General features: G+C 48.5%; 1 protein-coding gene and 1 long non-coding RNA gene across 5 annotated transcripts in view; one reads left to right on the top strand and one right to left on the bottom strand.

The window, feature by feature from the left end:
- Nucleotides 1–23,621, top strand: part of CSMD2 (CUB and Sushi multiple domains 2) — a 607,752-nt gene that overhangs the window by 126,195 nt on the left and 457,936 nt on the right. The window lies entirely within an intron of this gene.
- LOC309842422 lies at nucleotides 18,207–21,647 on the bottom strand. The gene is made up of 3 exons (XR_014299640.1): nucleotides 21,439–21,647; nucleotides 21,126–21,242; nucleotides 18,207–18,373 (listed from the first exon to the last, which is right to left on the bottom strand). It is a non-coding gene; the product is annotated as an uncharacterized lncRNA (long non-coding RNA).

The raw sequence follows: 23,621 nt of genomic DNA, 5'->3' as shown, positions 1-23,621 counted from the left end.
AGGGGCCAATCCTCCTTCTTCTGTGCTTTTGTTCTGTTCAGGATGTCAATAGGTTGGACAAGACCCACCTACACTGGGGAAGGCACTCTGCTGAATTCACGGATTGCAATGCTAAACCCATGCAGGAACATGCTCACAGACACACCCAGAAAAAGCGTTTAATCGGGGCACCCTGTGGCCTGTCAGGTTGGCCCTTACCATCACCTGTCATCACACTGGAGCAGCCAGCACTCCTGGGGATGAGAGGGGCTGAGTCACCAGGGAGAAGCAGTCACAGAGCAGGGTGCACTGGGAGACACCTGGGGCAGGTGGAGGAAGAGAAGTTCACAGAGGCAGAGCTGTGAGTCAGGTGCCCAGATTCCAAGGGGCGGAGGCCTCCAGGAGAAGACGAAAGGGCAGTGGTAAAGGCAGCTGAGCATCCAGGAAGAGTGAGTCTGCCCTGTCTCCTGGATTCTGCCCCAGGGGCTGTTAGCCACAGAGCTCTCCCTCACCCCCAGTGCAGGGAGCTGAGGCATGAGCTGGAGGGAGCAAGGAGGGAGAGTTGAGTGTCTAGACACCTTTTTAGAGATGTTTGAGTGATAAGGGGAGATAGGCCAAACTCCTAGGTGTGTTTGGCTTTGTTTTTACTGCAAGAGAGACGAGGTGTTTACAAACTGAGAAGTGCTTTCTGGAAGGGAGAGAAAGGGATGACAAAGTCCTGTGTAGCTGAGAAATCTTTTTTGAAATCTTTTTACCTCTGCTGTTGGACAGGACAGGACAATGATAGAGCCCTGTGGCAGACCGCCAGAGACCCCTCCAGACGGACAAATCCCGCTGCCTTAATCTAGGTCATTTTCCCAGCACTGATGCCTAGCATTTCTCCCTCTTCCATCATGGGAACTTCCTCCTATCCTCCGTGCTCCCAATGACATGAGGCAACCCAGCATAGTTGGGAGACTCTGGGAGCTGGAGGTAGGAGACCTGGATGAAGGTGTCTGCCTGGCTCCTCACTAGGCGGACAGTTGGAGTGGGACGTTTAACCTTTCAGGGCTTGCCTTCCCTCCTTTATAAAAATGGGGTCCATGCTGATACGTGCCATGCGTTCTTGGCACAGTGCTTGGCAGGATTAGATGGGAGAATGTGGGGGAGCTGGGTGGCAACATAGAGGGCTTGTGGTTTCTACTTCGCATCTGTGCGCACTGGGAGCCGGAGTCGCTGCCCCACGAGTGCGGGGAACCGGCAGCACATTTCAGGACCTGATTCGGTTGTGCATGCTTTGTCAGGCTTAATCATTTGTTGGTTTACATGAGATCGCTAGGCTTTTTCAAAAAGTCAAACAGTTTCTACTCAAACTTGCAGTCTGACAGCCAAATTTCAGGATGCATGTCTTTTTTTTTTTTTTTTTTTTGTCTTTTAAGACTACATGTTTTGCTTTTACAGATTATAAAAGTATTACACGTTCACAGGAGAAGATGGGTGGAGTGCCCAGAAGCACGAAGATGAAATTTAAAATTAGCAGTGATCTAACCCTTTAGATATCACCACTGTTAATATATTGGTGTTTATCCTTCTGGGCATAGGTTTGTAAATGTGTACATAAAATTGAAATTTTATATATTTATATTGTTATAATTATTTAACTAATCTCCTGTGTTTAAAATGTGAATGGTTTCCACTTTTTCCCTATGATAATGCTGTAATGAAAAATCCCTATACATAAATCATTGGATGCATCTGATTATTTCCTTAGAATAAATCCATAAGGGCATGGCCTATTTCAAAGGCTTTTGGTAGGTGGTTTCAAATTGCTTTCCAGAAAGATTTATCTTCTTGCCAGCAACATACACACATTTGCTCACACCCTCCCGAACAACAAATTTATTAACATTTTTAAACAATGGATCACCAATTTGACAGGTTCAAAAGGAGGGGGCGCAGTCAGAGGTGGCCAGTCCTGAGGGTTTGCCTGTATGCCAGCCACTGCAAGGATTACAGCAGAACTCCAATTTCTCAGGAGCATGTTGTTCCATACACCATGGCCTCGCCTGCCCCTCACTCACTGGGAACCTAGTAAGTGTCTCTGCATGTTTTCCCCAGAGTGGGGCACCTCCAGGAGGCTGAGGTCAGGCCTGAGGATAATGATGCCCAGGGGCATCTGAGTCTGGAAAAGAGAGGGAGAGGGAAAGAGAAAGAATGCATTTCAGGTAGAGGCAGACCAGTGTCCTGTATATCATCTTGGATGTACTTCTGGGCTCAGATTCTAGAACCTTCTTTTGGGCTCTACCCATAGTCCAGAATGCTCTGTTTGTTCATGGGACCCATCCCTTTCCGGACTAGATGCACAACTTCTAGAGGCAATGAGCTAGCTGAGTGAGTGTTCAGAGTGTCCATGCTTATGGCAGTCTGGCCAGCGGGCTCCCTAGGGGGTGCTCAGCCTTCTTCTCTTCAGTCCTTTCTTGTTATCTCTTGGGCACACCTACTTTCTCAAACCTGAGACAGTGCCCTGTTCATGCCCGTGCCCTGGACATGACTGGAGGCCTGTGGGAGAGGAGGAGGCAGAGAGCATAAACATCCATGTCAGGGCCCAAGAATGCACGGTGGCACACTCACTTAGCCATCCTGCCTTGCAGTGTGCTGATATTAGGACAGAAATGAAGACGAACAGGACCGGGTCCTTTGGTGCCCTCTTGGAGCTCACAGCCAAATAAGACAGACAAGTCCACATAAACCAGCAATCCCAAACACAGGGGTGAGGCATAAGCCTGAGAACACTTTCTTCTAGACACTCTGGAAGCCCAAGCTGCTCACTTTCTTGTCTTCATCTCTTATTTGGACTTTAGAAAACATTCCTCCAGGAGCAGCAGTGGGATGGTGAACTAGAGTCAGGGAATAGGAACCGGGGTGGTCTAGGTGGGATATGCACAGCTGGCCTGGAATGAGAAGAGCAGGGGTGGGTAGGGGCTAGAGGCCACAGACTTTTCCAGGTGGAAATATGCAGTGTCCCCCTCCTAAGGCAGGATAGTAGCTTCTGGATGGACCAGGGGAATCAGGTGAAGTCTGGGAGGACTGCCCCAAAGGTATCTGATGTGGCTGGGAATCAGGACAGGCTTCGGGATGAACCAAGATAGGTTAGAACCTAAAGCACAGGGAGCCGGGTATGGACTGATAGAAGGATCTGGCAGAGGGGCCCAATGCCTCTCACTCATCTTGATGCTAGTATCAGTTGATTGGTTGTGGCTGCCAAGAACCCTGTGTTGAAGCTATATGGAGCTTCACTGAGAAGAGTGCAGAGATTGGTTGGTGATGTCTACACGGGAGTGGATTAGAGGAGTGTGGGCATGCATGTTATTTTTGACATCCCTGATTCTGGACATCAGGGATGACAAAAAGATATTGACGGACGATCTTGCTGAATGCCAGAGAGGACAGGGTCGTGATGGTGATCCTGATTTACACTGGTCTCTGGGAAGCATAAGTCTCCCGGGAGTATAAATCTGAGGCAGTCAGAGGAGCAAGAGTCATCTGTGGAAGAAAAACTGAACTGAGCAGAGCATCAGGGTCCCAGCCTTTGTGACCAAATTCAGCTAAGGTTCTGGTCTGAGGGGAGCTGCAGCACCAGTCGGGGATAAGAGGCAGGAACCAGGAACCCAGGGAATGTATACCAGGCCAGCCTAGCCAGTGCGAGGAAGTCTCCGCTTATGGGCTCCACTTGATGTTGGGCCACACAGCTCATTTGGACTCTACCTTCTCATGACCTCCCTGCCCTATTCAGGACCAAACCAGGACCCAGGCAGTATCACACCCACAGGGGCTAGATGAATGACCTAATCATTCACATGTCATGGATTTCCACCCGCAGAGGAGGCCCCATGAACTTCCCAGGCCATAAATGAACCCATAACCCATCTCTGTCCGGAAGGAGATCTTTCACCTTCGCTCTGCCTCCTGGCTAGGGCGGAGAGGGCCTTCATAGCTGGAAGTTCTTCAGTCTGGGCTCCTTGCGTTTCTCTGGAAAGATTTCTCCGTTGCAAATCTGATTATCTTCCCTGTTGAGAGGTTGTTTTCCTGAAACAGGGCCTTGGCTCGTGGGTTGAGCAAGTCAGTAGGAGAGCCCTCAGGGGCAATTGGTGGGAAGATGTGCCCCTGCTATGGCCTTTCAAGGGTCCCCACCTTCAGTAGTGGTTGGCAGATGACCAGTAGCTGCAGGACATGGGCCCAGCCTAGCCCATCAGGGATTGGGCAGAAGAATTTACTGGGGAAGAGGGAAGAGACTGGAACCAATCAGGGTACCCCCTCTCAGAATGACATCAAGCTCCCAGGTGTAGGAGAGAGTTGGAAAAATAGAATAGAATGGAATTAAGAGGAATTTGCCAAGGTCATGGGAATCTGACCATCCCTCAGATTCCCTAAGCCTCTGACCATGCTCTAAGCCTCTCCAGCTATTTTGCTGTAGGTCCCTCTGACCATCCCTCAGACCATTCCTTCCTGAGAGGCACTGTAACAAGCCCCATATCTCCGTGATTCTACAATGTATACCCTGCCCTCTGTGCTCCACCCAATAGTTTAGCCCTTCTAAAATCAATGTGAATATTAAAACAATAAACAAATGCAGTTCATGCTGTATTTTTATTTCTTCTTTTTCCAAAAAAAAAAAAAAAAAGAAAAGAAAAGAAAAAGAAAAAATCTTTTAAATTGATGGTGCCTGGCATTCCTGATGGCATATTTCATCACGGAAATGTAGCATATATACAAAGAATGAAGCTGGCGAAGGGACCCTTGATGACTAGATAAAAGCGGTTCCAAATGCTCTCGTGAGCTGTCTGGATTCTAATGAAAATGTGTTCAGCTTACTTCCATGATTCTTTTAGCAGTTCATAAGAGAAAGCCAACTCAAGGGAACTTGAACACGAAAGGAAATTTATTGGCTTAGGTTCCAGGGAAGTCCAAAGCCTGAATTCCTTCAGGAACAGCTGGATCCAGCATTGCCGGGACTCTCTTCATCTTTCAACTCTGCTTTATTGCTTTCATGTGGCAGCAAAATGGCTTCTGAGAGCTTTGGTCTTCCATTATCCTGGAGACAGAGATCCTCTTCCTTCCAACATCCATATGGAATCCGAACAGAAGAAATGTTATTGGCCATAGTTGAGCCATGTACCACCCTCACGAGAGAAATCACAGTGGGCTGGGGATGAGCTAGAAGGCAGCTACAAGGCAGGCAGGGTGTTGTGGTTTGAAGGACAGTCTGCACAGGGCCATATGGGATATACACAGAGCAGTTCTCTCCTGGGAAGAAAGAAAGGCTGGGTAGATAAAAGCTAATAGCTCTCTATTCTTTGATCAGTCTGAAGGACCTAGAACCAGAGTTCTTCTGCTCCAAGTTCAGTCTCTGACCACTCTGACTCTGACTACTTCTGTTCAAGGAAAGACCAATCTAGAATAGCCCATTGGAGTGACAGAGGACAAGGAGAAGAAGGGACAGAATATGGCACTGCTCCAGTGCCCGGTCAGTGTAGGGTATCCTTCCCAGCGGTGGGGGGTTGGGGGGGGTGCTGTCTCTGGGCACGTTCCCCACAGAGGGGACATGAATCCACAGAGAAAAAGCGAAATAGCTGGAGAGGCTTAGGGCAGCCTGAGCTGTGCCGACAAGAAAGGAAAAAACAGAGGAGAGACCGCATCCTCTGTGAAGATAATGCATGGGGATGCTTAGCCCAGTGCCTGGCACCCAGTGCCCAATCAATAAATAGTAGCTATTATTATTACCCATTAGAGATCATCCCTCAGCGCCTGCAGTCTGGACATGATGGATGCAGACTGTGTTTGTGTAATGGGGATTATTTATTAGTCACCTTGTAAAAAGCAATGACAGAAAGGCACAGAACTGTGTTACCACAGAGGGATCTTATCTCGTGGAAATCAAAAGCTTTTGTTTTTCTACTAGGAAACAAGAGCACTTGTTCTCAAAGATTAAATCCAATTCCTCTGTTAAGACCTAAAGGGGAAGGAGGAGATGTAATTCCCACATATCTCAGCACAGCTTTTAGGATAATTCTCCTCTGGTTGTCCCTAAGTACCCAGGACCCAGGCATGCACCTGTTGCGGGAAAGGGAGGTATTGGAGGGAATGGGAGCCAGAGAGGGGATTGGGGCCTGGTCCCCTTGGAGCTCACTTAGACTTTGGCTCCAAATTCCCTACCTTTACTGGCTTAGGGCAGAGAACCATCCCTCCCCCTCCCCCTGCCCAGCCACAGCTGCTTTCATTTACCTCCCCTGGCTCAGGGCTCCATCAGGAACCCTGTTATAAAACCATGGCCCTCTACTCATTGCCATCTAGCGGCATATACTATTTTAGAACTACTTACAAAAATGTCTTCCAATTTGATATTTTCAGTTAACAGAGGACACAGGACACAATTTTGTAGCTGCACTCATATAATAATTTTGAGTGGCCACAAAGTCCCCATGCACGATATTAGGTCTTTTGCTAATTATTTGTTTAATAACAGCTCTGCCTAACAACAGTTGAAGACCTAAACACGGCAATCAGCCACGTTCTCCCAGAGACTATAGGGACGTTTTAAAATTATGTAGATAATAGAAGAAAATGTACAGATCACTTCTTATTAGCATGCAGTGAGACTTAGTGGCCACTCTGAGTATACCATTTATTAAGCACTTACATTGCTTGGCACTTTATGGGTATTATCTCACTTAAACTCCTCCAAATTGTTCTCTAACATAGGTGCTGTCATCCCTATTTTAGGGGTGTCATCCCTATTTTAGGTTAGGAAACTGAGACACTGAGCAATGTTGAGCTCACATGCTCTGACTCTGGTGCCTGCCTCTACCATGAGGCGGGGCCTCGTATGGACCCACCACATCAGCAGGAAACAGGAAAGGAAGGGCATATAAAAAGGGATCGTGACTTTACTCTCCTTAAATGATTCACATCTATCATAAACATTAAGGAGATGCAGTGAAGTTATAATGACAAAGTGTTTTGTAATTGTATAAAATTCCACCAATGCAGAAGTAAACCATTGTTAACATGTTGAGGCCATCACTTCTAGGCATCTGGCTACCTAGGGAGGTAATAAGCTAAAGAGACTGCTGGACAGAATGAATTTTAGGGGGAAAAAACGGGGTTGCTGCATGCTCTCCGTTTTATTTTTACTTTTTGAAAATTTGACTTGAATTTAACAGATGGAACAACAAATTAAAGAGAAATGGAAGGAATTAGTGAAACTTGAGATAAATAGGCATTAGTTTCTAAAATATCCATGGAAAGCTAAGGACAAAGATTAAACAACTCACTGAAGTTGGAGATTTCCTCCTCTTCACCTTTCTCCTCCTTCATCCTCCTCCTCCACCTTCCCTCTCCCCTTCTCCTCCTCCCCCTCTTCCTTTTTGTAATATTTATTAACCTCCCTCCGATGAGGAAGTCAGTGCATTTATATTTCTTTTCATTTCCTCATCCTCTTTTTCCTGGTTAAAAAAAATGTGTCATCTTTTTGCCCAGCAGGACTTATAACATTTATATTCTTTCTGTGCAGTCATTTTCACAGTTGTGTTATCTTGGCCCCATATTTATAAAAGGATTTAACACTCGCCACCAATCTTCTTACCACATGTTTTATATTCCAGAGTTCTGTATTATGATTAAGCTCTTGGTTTGCTGAGTTCAATCTCAAATATTTTTTGCAGGAAGGACTCATGGATGTTGCATTCTCTGAATTCCTACGTGCTCAAGAGGGTCTGCCTGCTGTCTGAATACTTAAGTGACAGTTTCACTGGTTATATGATTCTTAAGCTGTAATTCTCATCAGAGCTTGATCAGTTTGATCTAAGGCTTATTTTTCTGTTGTTTAGCTTAGTTTTTCAGCTTGGGTGCCCATACAATTCATATCTTTCCCTTGAAATTTAGCAAATTCATCAGCATGTCCTGGAGGTGATTACTGTCCATTTAAGTTTTGGCAACAGCATATGCCTTTTGATCTTCAGATTGAGTTTTCTTGATTCTAGTATGTTTTCATTGATTATATCTTTGTATATTTTTCTCTATGGATACATTGGATCTCTTTTGCCAATATTCCATACCTGTGATCTTCTCCATAATCATGTTTCTATATTTGATCTTTTCCATTTGTTTATTTAATTTTCACAAATGTGCCCACCACATGCCTAATTTGGGTTTCCAGACATGCCTCCCTGACCCCTCTGCCACCCCCTTCTTCAGTTGCTTTAATGTGATCAATCTTTTTCTTCCTCCTGCTCTGCAGACTTGCCTTCCTGTCTTTTGTTTATCTTAGTTCCCCTTTTAGATCCTTGAAACCCTTTGAATTTCCTTTTTTTTTTTTTTTAATCTAGAATTTCTTTGAGACTAGGCAACCATGCTTTTCTGAACTCATATTTTTTCCTTTGGTAATTCTTTCTGCAATATATGTTGTCCATAGCCTTTTACTTCATTCATTTCTTACTTTCTTATTTTGTTCACTTATTTTGTGAATTCAACCTGTACTTCTGGCTAATTCCCTACTAACGGTCTCTGGTTAGTCAGAGACTAACTCTGTATTGTATTGGACAAAATACTTGTTGATGAATAGCATGGAGAAGTCTGGGGCATGGTCAACGAGGGATCGTGAGCAAGCAGTCCTGCATTGCAGGTCAGGTTTTGTAGCTCAAATACTGTCTTAGTCAACCCAGTTTTCCTGTTTACCCAGAGTCCAAAGCTTCTCCGTGTGGCAGTTTGGAATGGATGCCTCCCTCATCCACTGCCTTACTCTGCAACCTCTTTAGGACAGAGGCAGGGCCATAGAACATTCGAGTGAAAGGCAGTGTGGCCCATCCTTCAGCCTCCCCACCTCCTTTCCTGCTTCCAGTGCTGACTGGGTATCAGCCTTTCTGCCAGTTCTCCCATGGCTGGCCCATATTCCAACATCTTATCAGTCTCATCACAAGTTCACGGAAGCCTTTCGTCTGCTGAGATACCTTGTTTTAGGGAAAACCATATTTTGCTGAAGGTCTGAGGATGCTCTCAGTATCTTTCCTTGGTTGGGTCCAAATTCTGCCGTATTTGGTGGATGTGCTAAGCGACTTGTGTTTGGGATCATTTCCTTGTTTCACCGAGGATGCAGCTTTTTTACTTGTTGTTCTTTTTGTTTCTCGTCATTGGATTTTTAAGAGAAAGAATAAGCATAGATGCCCTAATGTGACATTTCTAGAAAGAAGACTTTCGTGGCGTCATCGTTGTGTAGAATCCTGCTGTGCCAATGAGCAACATTTAATGAACGGAAATTCTCTGTAAAGGGCATTTCTGTTTTTCTTCTCCCTCCTCTTTTTGATGATAAACAATGCTATGATGACTGTCCTTGGATATTTGTCCAGTTGTCTTCACCCACATTGTGAAAAACTAGGCAAAGCCTCAGACAGGGTAAGGGATTTGCCCAAGGTAAAGCATCTAGTTACTAGTGGATATGGGATAGGACCGAGTTTCAGAGCTGTCCAGCCACGCCAAACCTATGTCTCTATTCATCCTAGCAAAGACCCTTCCCACCACCCATCTTCTCAAATTTGACTGCCTCCTTTGGCTCTACATTCTTGTAGACTTAGCCTCTGTTCTCAGAGGGATTAACTGTAAGAGGATTTCTGTGCAGCTTTTCTCCTGGATTTGTACAAAAGGACTTAGATAAGTCTTGGCTTATGGGGCCTTAATGGGCCATTAGGGGAAACTGGAGCATCTGGGGCCAGCTCTAAGCAGAGGCAGGGATCGGGGAGGCTAGTACATGCCTGGGGAGGGCCTTTCCAAACCTCTTCTTCAATGTCCTCTTGAATAGCGTACTCTGGGAGTCTGGGCTATTGGTGCGACCCAAATATTTGGAATTTTTTAAACTGAGGATCTGTACTCTTGGGGGGCATTCACACGCAAATGACAAATCTCTGAGGGTCTAACAGATAATCAGGCCTGGCTTCATAGACGTGAGACCTGTCCATTGCCCAGGGCTCTGTACCTGGAAGCACCCAAGCTGGGTTTAGTGACGTGCTGTTGCCCTCTTGAAATTCCTAATTATGTTTGAGCGGGGCTCGGCATTTTCATTTTGCACTGGACGCTGATTATGTAACTCTTCCTTTGTGTGCCAGATACCGTACTGAGCTCTTACACCTGGGCTCACTGAGGCCAGAGTAGGGAGAAGCAGAGAACAGGGTCTGCGAGCTGTCAGGCTGCTAGTCTTCAGATGCTGCAGGCTGCAGGCCAGGCCGTCTAGTGTGAGAGTAGCAGCCATGCAGACAGAGGGACCGCTGGTCATGGTGACTGCCTTCCGAGCCCATAGCCACAGCTGGTCACTCTGCAAAGGCCACCACTGGGGGTCTCGGGGCTGCACCTCAAAGGCAAATGAGATGCTCTTCCTGCCCTCCTGGACTGCAGTCAGCTGCTGGAGGCTGCTGCAAAAGGTTTTCGCTCCATTTTTGTCCCATCACCAGCAATATCAGCAAAGTGAAGGAGCCCGGTTTTAAGAATTGTGTGGACTATCTCAGCGCTCCCACTGAACCGTGGCTAGAAGACAGCCTCCCTCTCTCCCTGTCCACGTTTCTCTCTCGTTCTCTTTTCCGTCTTCTGTTTTATTAGCTGCACAAGAAAAGATTTTTATTACTCAAATGAGCTCTCAGCACGTCTGCTAATACACTCCTAATGGGTTTTAAGACTTAAAAGCACCAGCACGGATCACCATTTGCTTGCTCAGCAAGAATTTGCCTGGTGGGAGGGCGGGAGGAGGGAGGGAAGGGAGGCAGGGACCAGGAGGTACCTCCGTTGGCCAGACCCACCATGCAAATAGGCTGGGATGCGCTCCCAACATATTAAATGGATCAGAGCAGCTTCTTGTTCACATGTGCAAATTAGATTAATCAGACCAGACACAGAAAGAGGAGAATAATAATGCCGTTACTAAGGACACACAGGCACCCACAGGGACACGCAGGAACCGGACTTGGACTGGAAATCGTCTTTGGGCGATGGGTCATATCCTGGCTTCTCTCACCCAGCCATCCAGCCGGGTCCAAATCCATCAGATGATCCCTGTCTTGCCAACCTTCAGATCCTTCCTGTTGGGCCCCGCAGCTTCCAAGGCACCGAGGAGCAGAAAATCTGCAGTTCTCAGGCCCCAGAGAGATGCAGTATGGTCTGAGGGTTCAGAGCACTGATGACCTGGCCCTAGCACTGACCCATGGTGTGACCTTGAGCAAGTTCAGATCCTTATCACTCTTGAGCTTCCATTCCTGCAGGTGCTGGTAGCTCCCGCCAAGGCTAGCTCTGTGGATTAGAGATAATACACACAAAGTAGTGCTAGACAAAATAAATGGAGCTATGATTTCCTTCCTCTTTTCTTCCCCGATTCACAGAATCAGTCCTAGTTTTCTCTTAAGTGGATTCATAAAATTGACTCTGTGATTTCTCTAATTTGATCTTCCAGGAGAGACCTACAGACCCATCCCACCCAGAGGGGGCGCACATCGAAAATTCCAGCTGTGTGCCTGGAGTAGCCCTTCAGGCAGGTGCCCCTTTCCTTCTAGAAGCCTTCCCCTGCTTCTCGGTCTTCCTTCTTGGGGGCCGTGACTCAGCGCCCCTGTCTACCCAGGTCTCACGAGCCCCAGGACGATTAAGACCTGCTGTCAGGGCATTCTGTCTGCCCTCTGCATCTTGTGGTCTGACAACCAATACGTACAGAGCATGCACACCTGTGCTGGTGTCTGTGGGCAGAGATTCTTGTGGAAAGGAGAGAGGAACTCAAAGCTTGCTAGAGTGTGGCTTCTCATCCTCCTTGGACGCTCTCCCATCCCTCTGTGCTGAGTCTGATTGTGGCAGGCAGTGAGGGCCCTGGGTTGGGGCTGGAGGGAGGGGCGGCTGGCGATGTGGCCCGGGGGCATGGGCGATGTGTCTGGCTCTGATGATCCGCAAGCTTGAGTATCTTTTCAGGATTATCAGCCATTTGCATTTCCCGTGAATTTTCTCTGCCTATCTTTTGCCTGTCTTCTGGGCTCCTTTGAATTTCTTTTTCCTTTTTACGTAATTTGCAGGCGCTCTTAATAATATCCGGGCATTCATCCTTTGTTTGTTATGCATGTTGTGCATATTTTCTTCCAGTCCTCTGCTCACTCATCCTTACTTCCTTGTGGTTTTTCACCTCATCCATCCCCCCAGCTGACCTCAGCGAGGCCCCGTGCTGGGGGGCAGAGGATGCGGTGGGGGGCACCATTACAGGTGGCTGGGGTCACTCACACCTGGGAATTAGAACTGTCTGGTGTGCATCAACAGAAAAATCTTGACGGACTGCCGCTCCAGGTTACTAACGATTAGCACAACCGGACTTTGGCATTTTTAAAGCATTGCTTTTCTTATTTGCAATGAGTCATTTCTTGCAAAGAAATTACAGTTGCTTGTGAAGAGAGCAGAGGCATGACGAGCTCTCGCCGTCCTGCTGGAGCTGGGAACTGCGTATGAACGAAATGGGTGGCCAATACTCCAGGAGTGGGGGCTAGTGAAACAGCTGCCATGCTTTTCTATTTCCTGAGAGCTAAGGTTGACCTCAGGCTCTGGGGAATGTGAAGGATCTGCGGAGGCCCGAAGGCTTAATCCGGAGGCCAGTTATAGATGCAGAATCCCTTGCAGGAGTCCTGAGGATGGCTTTTGCTTCTAGATTGCCAGGCTGGTAAGCAGTAGAGTTCAGAGGGACTGAGGCTGATGTCACAGAGCACCACCCTGCCTGTGGCCACCACCGGGCAGCCTCAGATGGTGACCATGCCGCAGCCCGGCAGTGGGAGTTTCAAATGGGTGATTCCAACGTGGGCAAAGCCAAAGGACTCCCCCCCCGCCCTGAAACAGTTGGGGCTGTCGTTCTGTGAGAAGCCAAGGCAAACAGGGAGTCCTGGTAGGAACCGGTGGGTGGTCTTCCTGGATCCATGGTGAGAATTTACAGTCTTAGACAACATTTCTTCTCTTTCTCTTCTTCATTGACAAACACATTCACCAAGCACCTGGTGGGTTTGGGAGTTCACCAAAGTTACCCGTAGTTCCATAAGCCAGCTGCTGAGTGTATCAGGACAATGAGGTGAGATTCCCGGGCACATGGGTGTGTGAGGAATGGAAGCGGCTTTGGGGAAATTGCAGGGTAAAGGAAGTTTTAACTAACAACTTGTTTTTTGTTTTTTTTTGGTGAATATTTATATATCTACCATGTGTTGTGTATGGGTTGGGCTCCGGAGGTACAATGAAAAACAAAGACAGGTGCATTCCTTCCCTTCATGGATCTGAAGGAAGACATTAATCAAGGAGCGCACAAACACATGGAAAGGACAACTGTGAGAAGGACTCCTAAGGCTCAGCCCACAGTGCTGTGAGCAGGAGCGGGGGAGAGCCACTGGTCAGTGGGGGTGCAGGGATCACTGAGCCCTGAACTGGAGAGGGAAGGGTTCACCAGGGAGCAGGGCGGGCTTTCCCAGCGGGGCAAGTGTACCTGCCATCACTCATCCCCTCTCCGTCAGCCTGCTCATCCCTTCCACACCCTTAACCCAAAGCCAACCTACTGTTTCCAGTTGGTCACATATCCTGTTTAGTCTGCCTCCCAGAAATCCCTGGAATCTGACCCTCCCCTCCCTTTTCCAAGGGCCCCCACTGTATCTGCCTCTTGTCCCCTCTCTCCCAGATTCCCCTAAGGATCCCTTCACTGGTCCCAGCATCCCCCTTCAGTAAGTCACACATCCTGGTGTCAGGGGTTTGCCTTCATACATTGGCAGAGACCTTCTTTGCAGAACGTGTTCCTTATTCGGTTAACTGTTGGAGGGTGGCTTGACGCTAGACGCCCAGGGGGATAGGGACTTACCAGGGAGAAGGAGTTGGGCTTCTGCCATGGCAGAAGGGATAGGAATCAGATAGAAGGGATGGGTGAAGAGGGCATTGCAAGCAGCCAAGGAGCAGTGGGGAGTCTTGGGGCACAGGGACGTGAGGCTGGAGAGACGGCCATTCAGAGGAACTTTCAGAGCAGTGTTCCTTTACTTTGGCAGAAGCCCAGAAGAATTAAATAGCTGGAATTGTGAGTCATGACAGCCACAGGGAAGGGGACGGAGGCCTCTTTCAAGGGGCTGGGTCAGCTGGAGACGGGATGGAAGGTGGACCCTGGGGGACACAGAAGTGGGGGAGGGGCAGGAGGGAGAGGAAAGCAACTTGCTGATAGAGAAGGGCCCGGAGGAAGGAGAAGGGGCAGGGGAGGGCCGAGTAGGGTCAGGGCTTCCCTCGAAGAGCTTCACCTTGGACAGGGGGAGGGAGGCTCCTTCTGAGAGGAGGCAACAGAGTCCACCCATTACAGGGGAGAGGGGACCCTGTGAGAGGGGTAGGAGCATGGGGAGGGAGGGAGCCCTCTGACTCCATCCCTGTTCTGTAAACCAAGTTCTTTTTTTTTTTTTTAAAGATTTTATTTATTTGTTTGAAAAAGAGAGAGCGAACTAGCGAGCAGGGGTGGGGGGAGGGGCAGAGGGAACAGGACAAGCAGGCTCTCCCCTGAGCCCGGAGCAGTCATGACCTGAGCCAAAGTTAGATGCTTAACCCACCAAGCCACCCAGGCATCTCTGCACACCACGTTCTTAACGTGGTCAATCTGTGAACAGCATAGAAAACTCCGAAGTAAAAAGGGTCCCCCTGCGTGGCCCTCTTCCCCCATTTGCCTCTCAGATTTTTCCAGGCTCAGAGTTTGCTGTGCCATCTAGATCTTTTCTATACATTGGACACCCCTGTGCACACACCAAGCTAGAGATGTATGCATATGCATAGACCCAGACAGACACACACACGTACACACACCGATATAGTTCTACTTCTTTATATAAATGTGATAATACAAAATGTACTATTCGGAAACTGCTTTTTTTTTTTTTTAATACGCCATATGTCTTTAGAGCTCTTTATATATTTGTATTCATTCTCTTTGGTGGCTCCAAGGATTTCTGTGCCCTGAGTTGTCTATTTTATGGACAGGCACTGAAGTGGCTCCCAGGAATCTCTGTCAAAAGCCAAGGTTGCTCCATGCGGTGAAAAAATAATGAATACTGTTTTTCTGAAAATAAATTAATTAATTAAAAAAAAAAAAGCCAAGGTTGCCCTGAGTGTCATTGTTCATGCACATCTGTCCTGATGGAAAGCTAGAGGTAGAATTGGGGGGTCTGAGTATGCGGGCTGTAGTTTTCATATTGTTGGCTGTCCTCCCCCAAAGCCATGCTAATTTGCAATTTGCATTCCCACAAACAAGGTAGATTGATTTCCCTCCCAATCCTTGATTTTATCAATGCTTTACATTTCTGCCAATGGGATTGTCAAATAATGCTCTCATTTTCATTTGCATTTTTCTAGATTGTTAATGAGGTCTGTCTTTTCATATGCTTATCCTCCATGTATTTGCTTGCTTGTTTGTTTTTCAGTGAGTGACCTGTTCCTATCCCCTGACCTTTTTCTCCCCTGTGGGATCTCTTTCTTCTCTCTCTTGATTTGGAGCGCTTAATAAATTCTGGGCCCCACTGTTCTGTTTATTATACACGTTGTGACTTTTTTCTACTACTTCTCCATAATTGGTATTTTAATGTTGTCTTGAGGCCCATTTTACAGATGAAGAAACTGAGTCAGAGACAGAGATTTAAGATGACTTGCCCAGAACTATGTTCCACCAGACTGACTGTTCCTTTGCAGAACAGCGAGGCTGTGTCTCCTCTGGCTCCCAGCCAGGAGGATTGGTAAAATTGGACTCACTACTAGGAGGGAGCCAGTGTCTTATCAAGCTGCTGAGCTGGGTGAGAAAGGTAGACCCACTTTGGGGGCACCTGTTCAGCTCTGCTCCAGCCCCTTTCATCTCCTTTCTGTATTCCTGTGGAATAGTTTCAAAGGTTTACTAACCCACAGTTCATGTTGGCTTAGGACCTGCTGCTATAAACAAGAAGGTTTCAAGCGGTATTATCTGGAGCCCTAAAGGTTTGAGGATAGCATACCAGGACCAGCTGGAACAGGGTTGCTAGACTTAACAAGCCAAAATAACTGGGCACCCAGTGAAGTATGAATTTCAGATAAACAACAAATACTTTGTTAGTATTGCTAAACGCCCTATGCCATATTTACTAGTACTAAAAAAATCATTTGCTGTTTAACTGAAATCAAAATTAACTGGGATGATTCTGTCTGGCAATCCTGACCTAAGGAGGTGGGAAAGGTCAGAGCAACTCAGCAGACTCATGTTCCTTCCCCAGCCCCCAATATCAACCAAAGGGTGACACTTTCAAATGTCTTAGCTTTTTAGATTTAGACATTTAAGGTACGAAGAGATCAAGGGACTTGGCAGAGCTGGGATCTGGATCAAGATGTTTCTAAGAGATGATTCTATGATGTCTCCCATGTGTCTTCGTGTCTCTCTGTGGGCTGGGGAGCAGCAGAGGGTCCGAGGAGGTTGGCCTGTAAAGGGCTTCTTCCTACATGGAGAAAGTGTAGGGGGAGGGGAAGTGTAGGGAGAGAGAGTAATGTGTGTTTTCTACAAGACTCTCATCACCTTAAATGGAGTGCATCCACATTAATTCAAATTAAATAACTATTTAATTGGCTCGAACTCCATTTCCAGGGGCCCACAGCCCATGCGTGCATCCTTGGGCCTCTGATTACTACCAATCTTACATTACTACACACCCAGTACTGTTTTTTTGATACCCGTTTTTAATGGTGTTTCTTTAAAATCACCTTTATTGAAATATAATTAACATGCAATAAAATACACCAATCTTAAATGTGCAGTTGAATGAGTTTTGACAAGTTTATGCAACCCTCTAAGGACAGAGCAATCAAGACACAAACACTTTAACCCAGAAAGTTCCTTTGAGTCCCTTCTTAGTCGTCCTTCCCCCAACTCTAGGTAACTGATCTGCCTTCTGTCACATTGGCCTTTCCATGAGTTATCCATTATCAAGTCATACCATGTCATCAGACAATGGCTATACTCTTTTGTGCCTGGCTTCTCTCGTATCATGATTTTGGGACCCGTGCCTGTCGTAATGTGCGTCAGAAGTTTATTCATGTTTACTCCCGAATGATGTCTAGTGGTATTGATCTGCCATAATTAGTCAAGCCATTCCCCTGTTGGGGGAAATATGGTTTATTTCAAGTGTTTGCGCCATCACAAATAAAGTCTCTCTGAATGAACATGCATATTAGAAGACCTTGGGTGGGCATATGATTTTGTTTCTCTCAGGTAAATGCCTAGGGACAAAATTGCTAGGTCATGTATGCAGTAAACATCATAAACACATTGCTTGACTGTTTTCTGAAGAGGTGCCGTTTTGTATTCCCATCTGCAACGTGTGGTGGACACACCCTTGCTAAAACTTGGTGTCCTCAGTCTTTTGAGTTTTGAGCATTCTGATAGGTATGTAGTAGCATCTCACTGTGATTTTAATTTGCATTGCTCTGATGGCCAGTGGTGATAAACATCTTTTCAAGTAATTACTGGCTATTTGGCTATTATTGTCTGTTCAAGACTTCTGCTCATTTTTTAAATTGAGTTATTGAGCTTTTTGTCTTCTTAGAGTGAGCTAGTAAATTCTACGTCTCTCTCTCTATATATATTTATACATTCATATATATATATATATTTATGTATATATAGAGAGAGTCAAGGTTCATTTTCTCCCCATATGAATATGCAATTGTTCTAGCACTGCTGGTTGAAAGACTATTAAATTCTATTAAGATGCAACGTGATTGATTTTTTATCAGCCCTTTTTGTTTTTCACCTTTTTTTCCCCAATTAACAAATATTTGCTGAGTCTCCACTACACATCATGCGTTGGTTTAAGTGCAGGGCATCAGCAGGGGGATGAATGCCTGCTCGCCTGGAAGTCATGGTCTAGCGGCAGGAAGCAGACAGTCCACCAGGTACTAGAAGGAAAACCAGGCTGGGCCTGGGACCCAGAGAGCAGCAGGATGCACTGGGGCAGGGAGGAGGTGGGTGTCAGCATTTCTGATGAGGCCACTTGAGCCTTTGAGCCAACCGGAAGGCTGCAGGGGGCAAGACTCAGCTCTCTCCAGATGGGCATTTAGGGAAAAGCCTCATGTCAAAGCCCCCCTTCCTCCTTGCTTTCTCAGCTTCTCAGAAATGCCCTTGGGTCAGGGTTGTGGCTGGGTGCTTCTGCAGGATCCTGTGTCCCATCAGGTGTCAGGTCAGAGTTCTACACCTGGCGGTTCCTGCCACCACTTACCAAGGTGCATCTTCCAGCAGGGAAGTCCCCAGCCAGTGACCTCAGCAGATTTCCCTCCTTCATTCGTTTCTTGGATCAAAGGCTGCAGTTTGGCACATGGAGTGTGCTTGACACTGGGCTTGCATCTGGGGAGACAGAGACAAACCAGTAAAGGGGGGAGGGTTGAGGAATGGGCCCGAGTGACTGCATCAACAGGAGCCAGCCCAAGAAGAGTCTGAAGTGGGCTTGGTACACTGAGTGTGTACTTAGCAGGGAGGGGGGCTCCGTGCCCCTCCGGGTCATGGTGGAGGCCATGACTTCTTGCTGTTGTGCGGCTTGGGTTTCATTTTGGGGGGGGAGCTATAAGATTCTCCATAGAATTATATATGTATGTTTCATTATATATGCTCTATATAGATAAATTCTCTATATAAGATTTTATATTTGGGAGGATGCGGGACAGGGAGGGCTGAGCCCAGCAGACATTGCAAGAAGCCAGGCAGGACACACCACAGGTGTGGTTTAAAGCAGTGGAGACTGATGTGGGGGGCGTGGGAGAAAAACTCTCCAGTGACTCCAGGTTTCTGACTTGAAGGAAAGGGGCTAGTAGTACCGTGGATGGCCTGAGAGGTCACGGGAGGAAGAACAGGCTTAGAATGGGTGGGTGGGGTGACGGTCTTGTTTGGGGGCATGTTGGGAGTAAGGTATGCCTGGTAGAAATGTCTGGGACTTAATAGTGCTTGACGGTCTGAAGCTCACAGAGGAGGTCTGGGCTGGAGGGCAAGCTCGGGAGTCATCACGGTGAGTCACAGTTCAGGCCCAAGGTGGAGAAGATACTCCCAGGAGGTTTCTGAATAAATACTTGCTCTGTGTCACCCTTTGCTCCCAGCCTTTTGCTTAGTGTGTAGTATACTGGTTATGACATTGTGGGTTTTTGGTTTGTTTTCATTTGTGGTTGGTTTTGTTTTTGTTTTGTTGTGTTTTATTTTAGAGAGAGCACATGCGTGTGTGGGCATGGGAGTGGGGAGGGGCAGAGGGAATGGGAGAGAGAATCTCAAACCAATCCCATGCCCAGCACCAAGCCCAGATCGGAGCTCGATCTCCTAACCCTGAGATCATGACCTGAGCTGAAATCAAGAGTCAGACACTCAACCGACTGCAGCACCCTGGTGCCCCATGACCCCAGGCTCTAGTGCTCAGCTCCCTGGGTTCAAATCTCAGGGCTCCTACTTACTAGACACTCACCTGTCTATGCCCCCACTTCTTCGTCTATAAAATGGTGATAATAATACTTCGATAATAATATATTTGCCTTTTGGGAGATACAGTGAGGATTAAATTATTTAGAACCTGCAAAGCACTCAAAACACTGTTATTTACGAGCAGAAAATGTCTGTTAGTTATGATGTCCTTTAATTCTCTCAGCACACTTATGAAGGGGATCAGGGATCAGGATTACCCATTTTATAGATAGGGGAACTGAGGGTCTGACAGGTCCCTGCCCAAGGTTGTGGAATCATGAAGTATGGAACCAGGACTTGAACCCACCCAGGTGTGCATGTCCCAGAGTCTAGCATGTGAGACTTTCTGCTACTGTGGCAAGAGACCTGAGCATTCATTGACTTCTTGACTAACTCAGCCCCTCCGGGCAGAGGATTCGTGACATGAGGCTGAGCCCTCGTCACCACTGTGTCATCAGCCAGTGCTAGCTTTTTCCCGCCCCAGCCTGGAGTCTGAGGACCCAGCAGATGGCCTGCAGGCCTCACGCATGCATGAGTCGGACCCTGCTTTTCTTCCCTCCTCCAGATACTCCAGGATCGGATCCTCCCATCTCTCCCAGGAAGCCTTCCCTAACCACCCCAGTTCCTGGAACCCCCTGCCTCTGGGCACCCTTAGCTGCGATGGCCCAGTCCACACACTTGGGACATGCACACACACTGCCCTGGGCAACCTTTGTCATCTCCTGGTAGGATATTCTTCTTATACCAACTGGGCTGTGTCTGAGTCAGGTGCCAAATGTCCCCTTCTTTGTCACAGGGCAGAGGGAGAGAGAAGCCTTCGGTCAGTGCTGGTTCACCATACCTAGGGCCCTGGGTTGTGCTCTAGGTGTCCCTTTTGGAGAAGGGGGCTAGTGAGGAGCCCTGGCTGAGGAGGCATGGCGGCCAGGGGTTGGAGCCAGGAGAGCAGACTCACAGGGACTGGAGGACATTAGCAAATGAAAAACAGAGAGAGGCCAAGAGTTCTGCCAGGAATTGGGGGGGGGGGGGGGGCGGTGGCTGATCCCAGGCCAGCTGGGAAGCAGAGAGGCAGCCAGCCCTGGGGAGAGCCCTCAGAATGAGCAGTCCTGGGCTGGAGGCCTACATCTGTTTACCTGTTCAGTCACCAGATGACCTGCTGCCGTGAGCCTCCATTTCCTTAACTGCAAAATGGGTGTGACACAGTTACCTCCCTTCCTGGGTTGTGAGAACTCCAGGTGCTGCTGGCCTTCCCTTATCCCTGCCACCCAGGAAGGGAAGACTTCCTGTGGAAGGCAAGCTTTAAACAGCATTTGGGAGACGAGGAAGGCCATGGCCTGGCTGAGCAGGGAAAGGAGGGTATTGCTGCCTGGGTGTGTGAGGCTTAAAGCCAGGGCATCAGCTGAGCCAAGAGTTCTGGGAGGAGAGAGGAATGGGCACATGCACATGAAGAGGGAAGGAAGAAGTGGCCACTGTCATTCTGAGTCCTGCATGGTGCCGAGTGGATGAGGTGACACCTGTGCCCTTGGAGCTTCCAGTGCGGGGGGGGGGGGGGACAGTCAGACACATCATGGGGTATCTCCATCAGGACTATTTGACACATCATGGGGTATCTCCATCAGGGCTGTTTGGGGATGATAGAGGGTGGCCCAGGGACACAGACCTCATTCAGCGAGTGATTCCTTCCACATCGATGGCTGTGACCTGGCAGCCGGTGAGTGACCTGAGGCCCCCACATTCCTTGAAGGTAGGGAAGCAGAGAGGCTGTATAGGCCGCATGCTGGAAAGAGAGCACAGCTTTGTATCTGCAGGACTGAGCTGGGCAGCGCCCTGAGAACCTCGACCTCCCGCTTGGGAAGAACAGGGCCTGAGAACTCCTGGAGAGCTGCCGCTGTCACAAATGTCATCCCCTTAATGCCCCCTTATGCACAGACAATCTCTGTTTTCTAAAAGCCCAGAGGGGTCCAATAACTTACCTGGAGTAGCAAGGTCAAGGTTCGTACTGGGGTCCTTCTGGCTCCACTGGGCTGATGTCTCCCACATGCCCCCTCCTGCCAGCCCCGTGTCTTCCCAACAGATGGGCCACTCCCATGTCTCTGCCAAGCCCTGCAGAAAACACTAGGTCCTGCCTCCCCTAAAGGAGCCCAGGCAGCCGCAGGGCCTGGCCCACCACGGTCCCTCCTGTCCTCCCCAGCTGCCAAGCCACTAATTAGTGGGCCGGCGTTGTGGACTCCAGTGAGTGTGAGCGATGGTTCCTCACAGCTTCCCACTCACCCGTGACTCTCCTCCAAAGCCAGGCTGCCGGCTATATTTAGCTACGGCTACTTGGCAGGGAGGGGTGTGGCGGAGAAAGGGAAGAATGGCTCAGTCCGGAGCTTGTAGTCTGCACACGGAGGGTGGCAGCCAGAGCAGACTCTCCCCCATCGCCAGCAGGCACAGCCTTGACTGGACATTCTTGGTTCGAATCTGATGGACGCTGAGGTCCATGTACAATGGCACCAGAAATCTTGAACGTCAGCCTTTATCAAAGCTGCCTTGTCTTCACTGATCGGTTTTACAATAGGCAAGCCTTATACTTTTGTGTGTGTACCATATGTTCATATTCATGTCATCTTGTTTCATACACCAGGGTTCTGGGCAAAGTTGCTTTCAAGACGGGTTTGTTTCCTTAATGAAAAAAAAGTTCGGAAACTGGAAGTTTCAGCCTTTAGTGCCCTGCGGCTCAGAGTGTGATCTACGGACCGGGAGCCTGGGCCTCACCTGGGAGCAGGTTCAAGTGCAGCGTTTCGGGCCCCACCCCAGACCGAGTGCATCAGAACCTGTGCCTTATAAGACCCACGGGTGATTCCTCTGCTGTTTGAGAAGCATGGCGTTAGTAGAAGTCCGAATCTTGGGGGGAGCTTGTAAAATGCAGAGTCCCTGGCCTTGCTCTGTGGGATTCTGAGCCAGGTCTCCCGGCGGGCTCAGGTAACATCCACGCTTTGTAGCCCCCTGAATGGGGCAGGCCGTCCGTCTACCCCGGTGATGGGAATGCCTGCGCTCTGCCCGAGGCGATGGTGGGGGCAGGCAGGCTGGTGGACAATGCGTGGAAACAGGCTTTCCTAGACAACCGCTTTGTCTCCTGCAAGGTCCCTGCGCCCCAGTCGTGTTGGGAGGAGCGACGGCCTTTCTATGTTCAGTCCAGGGGGAAAACACACCTGTGACCACACAGCTTCACAAGTTTTCCCTTTGGCCGTGACCATGGAGAGGAGGGCTGAGATAGTGGACAGTCTGGGGACCAGGCTTGTGCCCAAGAGGGGGCAGCTGTGGTCCCAAACCAGATCCGCACACTTGCAGATCACCTTCTACATGATCGCTCAGCAAGGGGTTCACACCAACTCTTTCCTCTCCTTTCTGTCCTGGCCAGACCACCCACAGGGAAAAGTTCCCAAGGACAGAGATGTTGTCCTGAGGGAGGTGACAGGGAGAGGAGAGACAGGTGATCAGACCAGCCGAATTCTTCACTTCCCTCAGGTTGAGGTCCTGAATAACGTCTTGGCATCTGCTAAGTGCTCACAAACACTCAGTGTGTATAAATATGTATATACATATGTATACATATATATGGAAGACCGTGCCTCACCTGGATTTTTGCAGGAACCTGCTAATGGGACCCCTGCCTCCAGACCTCTCTCCCCGATTTATCACATCCTTCTTAGGGCCTCCAGGCCCTGCCTTTCCTTGCTTTGAGTCCTGAGGCTGTGCTCCCAGTACAGGATTTAGAAGGTCTTATGGCCTAGGCCCTGCCTACCTCCCCCATCTGAGGCTTTCTCCCACTGTGTACCTGATGCTTTCCCAAGACTACATCACCTCCAGTGCCTTGAGGGTGCCATGCCGGCCCAGGCCTCTCTGCCTGAGCACCTGCCATTCCCTCTGCTGGGGATACACTGCATCCACCCATGGCAGGAGCCCCCTCACTGGTCCATCCCTCCTTGAGTTATACACGAAGAGCTCAGGGCTACCATACGCCATATACTGAGCTAGACCCTGGGGTAGAAAATGCAGTCAACAAACTGAAAGGACTCACAGGCCAGAGACCTTCTCCGTGCCATCCAGCTCCTCCTGCTTCCCCTTCCATGCCCCTGGTCTTCTTCCCATGCGCCCAATTCTGGGGACAGAA

This window comes from Mustela nivalis (genome assembly GCF_964662115.1).
Source record: "Mustela nivalis genome assembly, chromosome: 10".
NCBI classification, from domain to species: domain Eukaryota; kingdom Metazoa; phylum Chordata; class Mammalia; order Carnivora; family Mustelidae; genus Mustela; species Mustela nivalis.
This window is presented reverse-complemented; position numbering and strand designations above follow the sequence as displayed.